The sequence below is a fragment of the Urocitellus parryii genome, chromosome 10 (genome assembly GCF_045843805.1).
Source record: "Urocitellus parryii isolate mUroPar1 chromosome 10, mUroPar1.hap1, whole genome shotgun sequence".
NCBI classification, from domain to species: domain Eukaryota; kingdom Metazoa; phylum Chordata; class Mammalia; order Rodentia; family Sciuridae; genus Urocitellus; species Urocitellus parryii.
The window spans coordinates 131,653,340-131,665,603 of NC_135540.1; positions in this window are offsets into that span (position 1 = coordinate 131,653,340).

The following is a 12,264-nucleotide window of genomic DNA, read 5'->3' on the forward strand; positions in this document are numbered from 1 at the left end:
AACTCCTTTGAGAAATGATTGATTCCAGGTCTGGAGAAGAGAATAAACTAAATGACTCTGGAAAACTTTGTATTTACAGAAAGTGAGGAAGATCTCAAAGAGACAGAGGGACAGTCTCACGTCAAAGGGACAAGAGAGTTGAGCTATGGTTTGGATATGACTTCAGTGGCCCCCCAGGCTGCATATGTTGAAATTTACTTCCCTTCATGAGGTTTCCCCAGCCTTAGATATTTCATTACAGTACTGAAATGCTCCTGATGTTCACAATGAGAACAATTTGAAGAAAAGAGCAAATGATGTACAATTGGATTATAATCCAAAGGGATGTCAATGAGTCAATGGAAAAGAGTTAGAAGTGATTTATGGAGAAGAAAATCTACAAATATTACCTTTGCCATGACATCATGCCAGATGTTGATATCATTTACCCTAGATATGACAGAATGAGAATGGCACTTCCCAAATTTAGTCTCCATTCCCCAAACCAAAGAGCTCAGTGGTATGGCCTGAATTTTGGAGTACTTACGAAATGCATGTGTTGAAATCCTTACCACTAAGATGTAGGAGTAGGTGATGATTTCGTGATGACGGTGGAACCCTTATGAACAGAATTAGTCCCTTAAGAAAATGGACCCAAAAGAGACCTCCTTCACCCCTATTCCTTGGAAGGACAAAGCAAAAAAACACCATTTATGAGCCAGAAAGTTTGCCCTTTCCAGACAACATTCTATTGACACTTTGATCTTGTAATTTCCAGCATCCTGGCTATATGATAAATAGAATTCTGTTGTTTACAAGCTACCCAGTCTATGGAATAGACAGATTGAATTATAGCAGATTGAATTAATTAAGACAATTTTAAGTAGAAAAATGTAACACAAATTTGAATTGGTAACCTACAGACTACTTGACCAGTACTGCTCATATTGACATCACTGAAAACTGTTACAGACCAGAGAAACTTAAGAAGAAATGATAACTAAAAATAAAAAGCCATTAGGAAAAAATAGCAAACTCCCTATAATGTATAATTGATAATAAGGTATAAGTGTTGGTCTCTCAAAGGTGATAAATGTATCATTAGAATATAAAATGCTGAACAGAAGCAACTTGATGAAGGCATGATACCTATCTGTACTTTAAAACTATCTCATAAATCTATAACTATTCTAAATTTTTTGAAAAGTCTATTTTTTACCCCAAAACCTTTAAGAATATTAAGTGAAACCTAGACTTATAGGAGAAAAAACTAACATGAATCAAGTGTGACTCCAATTCCTCAGCAAGTACATCCAGTTTTCTCATAATATGAGTTTGGTTTGAGTAGCCTCAATGCTCCATTGGTTGAAGGTATGGCTCACAGGGTTGCTCTATTAAGAAATGGAATGGACTTTCCAGAAGTGAGACCTAGAGGGAGGTCCTTAGGTTACTGGAGGCATGCCCTCAGAAAGGAAATGTACCCCATTCTGTTTCCTCTGCTTGTCCCAATACATGTGCTCGCCATCGATGTCCACCATCTGCTAGAAGCCTTGGGGTCTTCACCAGAACTGAGCTGATACAGTCACCATACCCTTGAACTTCCAAAACTCTAAGCTAAATGAATGTCTTTTTATAAAGTTAGCTACCTCAAGTATTTCATAGTAAGGCATAACTGACCCATTAAAAAGGTCAAATTTGGCCTCAGTGATGGAAGAGAAGCAAAGGTATAGTTAACTTTGATAGGATGATTTTAAACCAAGATAATCCTCCCACACACTCTGTTTATTAACTTATTTTAAAGGTTAATTACCATGCCTCATGATTTGAATACTAAACAAAATAAGTACCTTGTTTCCAAGGTCAGTGTAGTCAGTCTAATGGATAACATATAGGAGAAAAAGCAATGGTTAAATAACAGAGTGAAAAGTTCTATAGTATATAATACTGGAGTGTGATAACAACAAATATGATTTATTGCCTTTGGGACACTGTTTTTGTGTAGATATATGTACTTGGAGTTGGCCAAATTGGCTATTTAACAAGAAACGGAAAATCAAGGAAGTATTCCATAAAAGAGATCTTTGAGTTTAGTGTTTCCAAGATTAGAAATACAAATAAGTCATGCATGACCATATCTGACAGAGAGCATGAATTATGCAAAGACATTAAAAGATGAACTAGCTCAGGTCCAACAGCAGCTTACTATGATGAAGTAGTCAAGTGTACATAGGTTCCAAAGTACCAAGCACAATTCTAGAAATTATTAGTGGGTGAAGAAGGTAAGTGATTGTTTTAGAGAGGTACAATAGTGAATAGCTAATCCCTTACCACAAGAACAGAGTTGAGACAAAGCTTAGGGTTTTTTTGTGTGTGTGTTTTGTTTTTTTGTACTGTTATAACAAAATACCTGAAGCTGGATACTTTAAAAGGAAGAGAGATTTATTTACTACCCAGGTTTGGAGACTGAAAGTACAACATGGAGCACTGCCATCTCTTTGACCTGTAATGAAGGTCGGATTGGCTACACCAAAGACAGCAGAAAAGTAGGGAAAAAAAAAGACCATATGGGGAAGGACCCAAGATAATGGGATAGGCTCACTTTTATGAGCCCCTTTGTAGGACTTATTGCAAGAATGAGGATCGGTACACTCCCTTAAGAAAAACATTCACCCCAAATTACTTCTCACAGGCCATTTCATAAAATTATGGCACCACTTCAGTGTAATCATGCTGGAGATTAAGCTTTGAATACTTGACCTCTGAGGGACACGCTTAAGCCACATACAAATCATAGACAGTCATAGCTTCAGTCTATAAGAGAGGGAGATAAGCCAAAACATGATATGCTCTGTTACTCACAAAATAAAGGGGAAAAACATTTTGATGCAATAAAAATGTTTTTCTTCTATCAGAATGGCATTTATTTTTTAAAAAAAAGTGTTGGTAGTGTTGGGACTCCTTCAAGAGATTGACAGGCTTACTACAAATATTGTGAGGACAAATTGTTATTATCTTCCTGAAAAGCCTTTGGGAGTGTGTTAAAACTTAAATCTGGTTTGACCCAGCCATTTTATTTCTATGAATATTTTATCCAAAGGAAACACTTGATAATGTAAGACGTTATATAAGAAAGAATGTCTACTGTAACATTATTTATAATTTCAAAAAAATAAAAGTAAGGCCAAGAATCGAACAAGATTCAAGTGTACGAATTCAATATTATGAAACCCAACTTATCCCCATATAATTAAGAAATTCCAGATATTAAAAATTACATTAGAGAAATTATGGACTCAATTGAGTCTCTCCCAAATCCATATTGAAGCACCAACCTCCTAGGTGAGTATATTTTGAGAGAGGGCCTTTGGAAGATAATTAAAGTGAAATTAGATCATGAGTGGGGCTCTAATCCAATACTAAAGCTAACTCTCTCTCTCCTACCCTTACCCCAGAAAAGGTCATGAGAGTACATACTGATAAAGAAGCGATGAGCAAGTCAGGAAAAGAGACCTCAGTAGAAACAAACCCAATAGTAATTTGATTCTAGGCTTCTAACCCCCAGAACTGTGAAATTGTTTTTTGTTGTTGTTTTGGTTTTGGTTTGGTTTTGCTTTACCCACTTATTCTGTATAATTTTATTGTGGCAGCTTGAGCTGATTAATATGGGAATCTTTCTTTAAGAAAATATTAATGGAAGCAACCTAGATGCCCTTCAATAGATGACTCGATAAAGAAACTGTGATGTGTATACACAATGAAATATTACTCAGAATTAAAAGATAATAAAATTATGGCACTTGCATGTAAGTGGATGGAGCTGGACAATATCATGCTAAGTGAAGTAAGCCAATTCCCCAAATCCAAAGGCTGAATGTTCTCTCTGATAAGTGGATGCTGATCCATAATGGGGGGGATGGGGAAAATGGAGGAACTTTGATTGGGCAAAGGGGAAGGAGGGGAGGGGAGGGGAGGAGATGGGGGGCAGGAAAGATGGTGGAATGTGATGGACATTATTACCTTAGGCACATATATGGCTGCACATATGGTGCTAGGCTACATTGTGTACAAAGAAACAAAAAGTTGTGCTGCAATTGTGTACAATGAATCAAAATCCATTCTGCTGCCATTTAAAAAAAATAAAAAGAAAGTATTCAGAGTACATTATTAAGAGGGAAAGAGAGGTTAAGAATTATATAAAATGTAAACTGAATTTTTAACTGTAAGTATTCTTCTGTAGCATAAGTTTTTTTAAAAGAAGGATTATATTCCAAAATACTAAATGATACTTTTCTCAGATGTTAGAATTACTGAAGATTTTAGTTGATTCTGCCATCTCTTTGACCTGTAGTGAAGGCCCTATTGGCTGCCATTTCTATATTTTAATTAATCATGACCATAAATTACTTTGTCAAATGAACCCAAGTAAATAATAATAGGTAAGTAGAAGTGAATAGGGAAAGTTATTTTGAAATGTAAAGAAGGAAATATCAAAGTTCTAGTCTATAAAATTGGGAAGCAGAAGCAATATGATGTCCCAAAATAAGCTCTGGGACCATAACCTTCAACCAGTGTGAAAATAAAGGAAACAAGGAGGAAATTCAGGAGATGCCAGTGACCTCAGGTACAGTGGGTGACCTACCTCTAGTTTATGTCCATACTGCCTGACCAAAATCAGCCCACGGATCAAAGTACCTCTGAGCTTCTAGACTGGATATCAGTGGATCAGGCAGTCAGGCCCTTGTGCATAGGAAGAGCGTGGTCAGATCAGTGAGGGCACTAGCAGGAAGCACACTCACTTCTCCAAGCAGCCTTCAAGTTCATGCAGTGAAATCAAATAAACATAAAACTGATAAATCTAAGAATCATATTCAAACAAGAAAGAGATCAAACAAATATGAGTAAATGGAAGAGAAAAATGGGACTCTCAGTTAAAATGGATTAAGAAGTTCCAGGTGGAGAAATGAAAATGCCAATTAATAATAAGCACCCCCATATATGTATATGAATATATATGTATATATTTATGGAAAACAACAAACAGGTAAAAGACTCATACATAAAGTTTCTGTTCAGCACTCAATGGAATCCAAATCCACCAGAAGCTACATATATGATTTTGGTTGTTGTATGCAGTTCCATTTAATTTCCATTTTAATTGGAAACTGTGCACTAGAGAACAAAAAAAGATGATAAGCCATCAGAGAAGTTATTAATTCCAGGAGTAAGGAAGATAATGTTTATATTTGCCAGAGAAGAGGCAATTAAAGGGAGATTATGATTGAAGGGATAAGAGGCAAGGCATACAAAATAGAGGTATTAAAATGGTGCAGAATAACAGAAGCAAGAGGAGCATGTGGCACTGTGATTGGTGATGATAAAACTTTCCAGAAATATAATGGTCTGCCATATAATTTGTTCTCTACAGTGTTATTATTCACACTAATAAATAATGCTACAATAAAAGCATTGTGACACTAGTCACACTGATCCACATGCCATAGCTCTATGCTGTGGAATGCTTGAAAAATCATAAATCTGTAACATTAAGAGCCTAGTGATATTAATAAAACATAAAATAAAATAATCCTGATAATATAATTGTTAGTAGTATTTGTGGTTTATCAAATACACTTACCACAGTGTATTTGATAAACCACAAATTTATAATCTCTTTAAATTTGAGTTTATACTTACATTGAAAAGGTGTTGTGAATTGCAAATGAACATTGGAGAACATGCTAACGAGAAGCCCTTGGATCCTTTAAAATCTTTTCTGATTGCAAATATGAAATCCAAAATATTAACTATTCTGTATGAGGACATAAATGACTTTCCCATGGGGTGAATTTATAGTATATTTTTATGAACCTTATCCATTCCAAATTGGGAAAAGAGCCGATGTTTGATTTACAAAGGAAATTCATTGTCTTATATATCAGGTAAGGACAGCAGTGAATTCTGGAGATTAACCATGTCTCACAGCTGAGTTTCTCTTTTTGTCTCTATTTGGATTTCTTCTTAGGAAGAGCCTTACTACCTGCTAAGTGTATTGACTAACACTACTATATCATCCCATTTTGCAAACCCAATACAAAAGAAATGTTCATCAAATCACCACATACTCACAAGATTGGTTGTGTTTGGCTACGTACCAATTTCTAGATCTGGTATTTGGGAGCAACCAACCTGGGCCATTTACCCAGCCCAAAGCTAGAGGCAGGGTTTGTCATGAGTGGTTCCACAGGGGCCAGTGAATATAGGGATATACTTCCTGAAGGAACACAAATCTAGAGGATCAGACAGCATGCAGAACACACACACACACACACACACACACACACACACACTTCCAACTTTATTTTTCTGTAATAAAAATTTAACATTTCTCAGGAAACATATTTTTATGCCACTTTGCCACTTAGATGTTCTGATATTTTGTTTACTTCCATCTAATAGTTTTAATAAGTCTCTGCATACTCCCCCTGGGTTTGCAATATTTCAGCTTTTCAAAGTTATAATAACCTCAATTTATATGTGTGAATACATGTGCATCCAAATGCATGTATGCAACCACACACACACACACACACACACACACACACACACATAGAAACACAAACACACAGTTTCCTGAATTTAAAAAATCAGGTTTGCTAATAACAACACTAAAAGGAAAAAACGAAGCAAGCTTCAAAATTATGAAAATAAATAATTTTGCAAACTATAAAAGTATAGCTAACCAAACTTGAAATCAAATATATAGATATATTAAGAAAATATATTCATGTATTAATTTATTTAAGAGGAGATACTGGAAGATGTGCTTTGGAAAAATAAAAGTGGAAACACAAGAAATAAAATCTAGGAAAACCAAAGATCCAATCCACTTAAATTATTCAGAGAAAATTTCTCTATGTTTTGAGTAAATGCTGTGATAGAAGCTTAAATAATAAGAAATTGGAAATAATATAAAATATAATTATATATATGTTTGTGTGGTGTGTGTATTAATGTGGAGACACTTATATATGTATGTACATATCTGTATATGTACATATATATATGCAGATATATTTCTTCCAGATATGATGCTTCTAAAAATCAAAATAAACCAATATATTTTTTTTAAATGTTGGAACACTGGGAAGGGTTACTTTTATTAGACAGTTTAGAAATAAGAAATTGGAAAGAAAACTTATCACAATCAGGAATAGCAACATGTTGCAGGATGATGGAATTATAATTATAGTACACCAAGTGGCACATAGCTGAACGATATTTGTGTCATTAAAATAAAACACCAAATATTGATTTTGCACATACTAATGCTAAGAAAAGTCAGTGGTTCACAAAGTTTGTCCCCAGAATAGCAGTGTTGGGACCATGTGAGAATTGTGATGGTGAGCCTTCTTTGACAGTTCCCACTTCAGAACACTGAATCAGAAACTCTGAGAATAACACCCCAAGTCTGGGTTTCATAAACCCATTCATTCACCCTCATGTATGCCAACATTTCGGAACCTCTGTTGTCATGTTGTGAGAAGGCTGTGATTGTGGGTCCTGGAGAAGAGTGTGCAAGGAAAGCATTCCCTTTCCAGAGTAGAATGCTAATAGAAAACAGAACAATCACAACAGTAACATAAGTTTCCTAAGAGAAATATAGATGCAAGCCCAAAATGGAAGAGGTAAATTTACTGAAAATGTTTTCTTTGAAAGCACGAGAATTAGGAGTAGAAAATGTGGGACAGAGAATTGCTATATTTCTCTGTGACATTTTTAGTACTGTTTAATATTACAAGAAGGGCGAATGTAAGTTAATAAAAACAAAAAAAAATAATTGGCAAGTGATGAAAATTGGAAAAAGCATATATTTTCAAGAAAAATAGTACAGATCATATACATTCAAGCAAATAAATCATATTCCCTAGGAATATGCAAAATGTGCTTTTATCCACAACTGGTTTGACTCCTGGCATCTTTTGCTGGTCCTAGAAAAATTTGAATTTGCTATTCAGGTATATATTTTCTGAAAATAGGACTTCACAACTAAAGATTAGGTGACCATCAGAATTGATTTGTTAAAGTATTAGAGATCTTCACAAGGAAGTTAACAGAGACAGAAAGCACAATGAGTGATATTGAGAAAACAATATGCAAAGGGAAAAAAATCAAGCATATCTTTGAAACTGGAGCTTGGGAATAGGAGGAATGACAGCACTGAAAACTGCAAAGCAATGGATGCGTAAACCTGTATTATATAAAGAGTCAAAAACTAGGGCTGTGAATTTGACTACTGACTGTGTCTGCAGCAATGGAGGTTAAAACTAGGACCTTGATCAAGTTTCAAAGAAGGCAAGAAGAACCTTCTTGAAGTGATCACTGGCTTGGTGGGGTTTTTAATTCCCAGACTGGGATGGTTCAGTAAATACTGTTGGTGATTATCTATTACTTTTCTGGTGCCATGGCTGCATAGCATCTGGTAATATAAAGTTAATATGAATCAGTGATTTATATTTTCATGATGTCTAACTATATATGCAAATTAATTGATGAACCAGTCTCCCTTTTCAAATGACCTCTGTTTTGTATTCATATAGATTCTTGATTTCTGAAAAGATTTAACATTGTATGGTATTTGGGTTATGTAGAATAGGGTGAATTTTAATGAAAATCATTTATCATCTTCAGAACTTAGCCAATACGTGTTCAAGTCAAGCCTGTTACTCTCTCACCAATTGCAGCATGTTGCAATGGGACAACACATTGAACATTAAGAAAATGCCATCAACACAATACAATTTTGTTGATAACAATGATGTTGACCAATCTATAAAATGATGGTTATTACTAATCATTTGTAGCCCAAGCTTTATAGTGATAATGATAATAAAAATCACTTGCTGTACACCTACTGTGCTCCAGGTTTTGTGTTATACATTCTCTCCAATTTTCTTGAAAACCTACCCAGGTTGCTCTACTCTATGCATATAAAAATTGAAGTTAGGTGAAAAGGTCAATGATTATATGAAAACGTGGCTAATGACTGGTATGCATAGGAGCACAAAATTCTAACTCAAGTGTCCTCCCTTGAAGTTGTAATTTTCCTCCATTGATCTCATGGTTTGCTGTCTTTAAAACTCAATTTCCTGTTGCAATGTCATAATATATCATAAGATAATTTTATATATATAAATATATATATATATATTATACCAATATTGCATAAAACTTTCATAATGTAACTTAACTGATGAATGAATTATTTAATTCTTTTTAATATGCAATGCAATGGACCCTTGACATACATTAGTTAGTATAAGAACTAAACATAATAGTTATCTTCCTTGATTGAATATTATTTTGTACATGCTGGAACAGAGGTTAAGAAAAACTAAAGTTGGAAGATAAACAATTTAAGAGACAGCATGTGAGGGAGTGAAGCTCAGTGTAATAAATTTCAATGTCCTTCTTTAAAATACTATGCTGACAAAAATAGAGAAGAGAGTGTTCCCTAGCAAAGTATGGAGACAAGAAGCACAAAGACAATTATATAGACAAGACCATTGTAGAATATAGTGTTGGAGGATATAAATAAGGGATTATTTAACTACTATTTGGTTAGTGTTATATCATGTGTTCTGTATAGTATTTTACATGACATTTTGTTCAATATTCACAACTCTAAACATGGGATACTATTCAGAGAATAACAACTCTTATACAAATTGATTTGCACTTGAGAAGTTATAATGGCTCAAAAGGACTGAAAGGTAAGTTCTTGCTCAGGTAGTATTATTGAACCAATAAACAGGCAGGGCACTTGTCTTCCATGTGGTCATTCAGTGATCCAAAGCAAGGTTTTTCATTTTAAAAATATGATGAACTATCCCATCCTCGGTCTATACCCAAAGGACTTAAAAACAGCATATTACAGGGAACAGCAACATCAATGTTTATTGAAGCAAAATTCACTATAGCTAAACTATGAAACCAAGCTAGGTGACCTTCAGGAGATGAATGGATAAAGAAAATGTAGTATATATAGACAATGGAATATTACTAAGCAATAAAAGAGAATAAAGTCATGGCATTTGCAGGTAAATGAATGGAGTTGGAGAATATAATGCTAAGTGAAGTTAGCCAATCCCAAAACACCAAATGCCAAACACTTTCTCTGATATAAGAAGGCTGATTTATAGTGAGTTGGGAGGGGGAGCATGGGATGATTAGATGAACTCTAGATAGGGCAAAGGGGAGGGAGGGGAAGGGTAGGGCAAGGGGGGTAAAAAAGATAGTGAAATGAGATGGACATCATTACCCTAAGTCATGTATGAAAACATGAATGGTATGAATATACTTGTACACAACCAGAAATATGAAAAATTGTGCTCTATATGTGCAATATGAATTGTAATGCATTCTGCTGTCATATAACAAAATAAAAAAATTAAAATATTTAAAAAATCGCTCTTGCAGATGGAAATGCATATTATGCTGGGTCTATTATTACACATTGTATATGTGTATTAAATTACCTTAATAGGCCCCATAAAGATAGAGCATCAATAACAAATTACAAAAGAAAAATCTAGTTGTATTGTCTTACAGTTTGGGAAGTTAGAAGTCTCAAATGGATCTTACTAGGCTAAATTCAAGGTATCGAAAGGGCTCTATTCTTTGTTGGAGGCTCTGGGTGAGAATCAGTTTCCCTGTCTTTTTCAGTTTATACAATTTTCCTTCATTTTTACATTTATTATTCTTTCTGTCTTCAAAGCTAGAAATGGCTAGAATCATTCTGACATTTATTGTTCTGACCTCTTCTTCAATTTTTAAGGACTCTTGCAGTTATTTTGACAGGGACTCTTCTGCTTTAAGCACTTTTTTTTTTTTTTTTGAGCCTGCTGGATAATCCAGGATGATCTCCTCATCCTAAAGTCAGCTGATTAATCAGCTTAATGTTATCTACAACTTTGATTACCCCTTGCCATATAATCTAAAATAGTTGCAGAGTTCATAATTTAGGATATGGACATCTTTGGAAGGTCACTGTTCTGCTATGGCACTGAACCCTACTGTATTCTAAGCAGTCTATTGTTGTCACTCTTTTATTTTGTCCCTAAAAAGAGGTAAAGTTTTGCTGCCTTCAGAAAAACTGAATCTGTGTTTCAAGGGAAATGTAAAATACAGGTGGAGAGGAAGAATGAGAAGAGTACTTGGGTGGAAGAAATATTTGAAGAAATTGAAAAGAAAAAGTCACTGTGCAGCAATAGGTAGGGTATGGAGTGATCAAGGATCCAGAATTCTTTTTTTTTTTTTTCCTGAGGCTGCTGAATTACTGGGATTAATTTTTTTCTTTTCTTTTTATTGGTTGTTCAAAACATTACAAAGCTCATGATATATCATCTTTCATACATTTTACTCAAGTGGGTTACTCTGAAGACAAAGGAATTGAAGAAAATGCACAGGCTCCAGAAGCTGGTTCTGTTGGTATAGTCAGGGAAACAGAAATAAAAAGAAAAATATCATTTTTCAAAAAGTTTACAAGCCAGGTGTAGTGGCATATGCCTGTAATTGCAGCTTCTTAGAGGGCTGGGGCAGGAGGATTGCAAGTTTGACATAGTCAGGAAATTTAGAAAGACCCTGACTCAAAATAAAAATAAAAAGGATGTTGCTCAGTAGCACAGCACTTGTGCAACTAGCACAAGAAAAAGACCTGGGATTTGATTCCATGTGTGTGTGTGTGTGTGTGTGTGTGTGTGTGTGCGCACACACACTACATGCAATGTAAAATAAATTGATCTTTTGTTTTTTAAATTTGGAAAATATTATGATAAGAATATCTACCACACACTGAACATCTTTTCTTTATGAAGCTCATTAAAGACATCAGTCTGCAAAGAAATCATTAGTGTTCCAAGTTTAAAGACACAGAACTAAGATCAAAGTCAGTTGGTCTTAAATTTGAGTAAACAAAACTAGTAAATATTAGACTTGAGCTTTTTGACCAAAAATATATGAAACTAAGTACTTATACTGGATAGTCAGGATAAATATTGGGAATTTCCATAAGTTTTCTTAGTCTTTTAGAGTCTAAAATTCAAAATCTCTTGTGGGGTCACATCAAACCTAGCTGGGGGGTATTTAGCACAATTGGTCCCTTGGATTTTTTTTCTTATATTGTTGATTGACAAGATCCAATAATAAATAGCATATAGAATTAAAAATGTGGGCATTTTAAAGCTGAATACTTGAATATATTTGCAAAACATAGTGGGAGAGCTCACT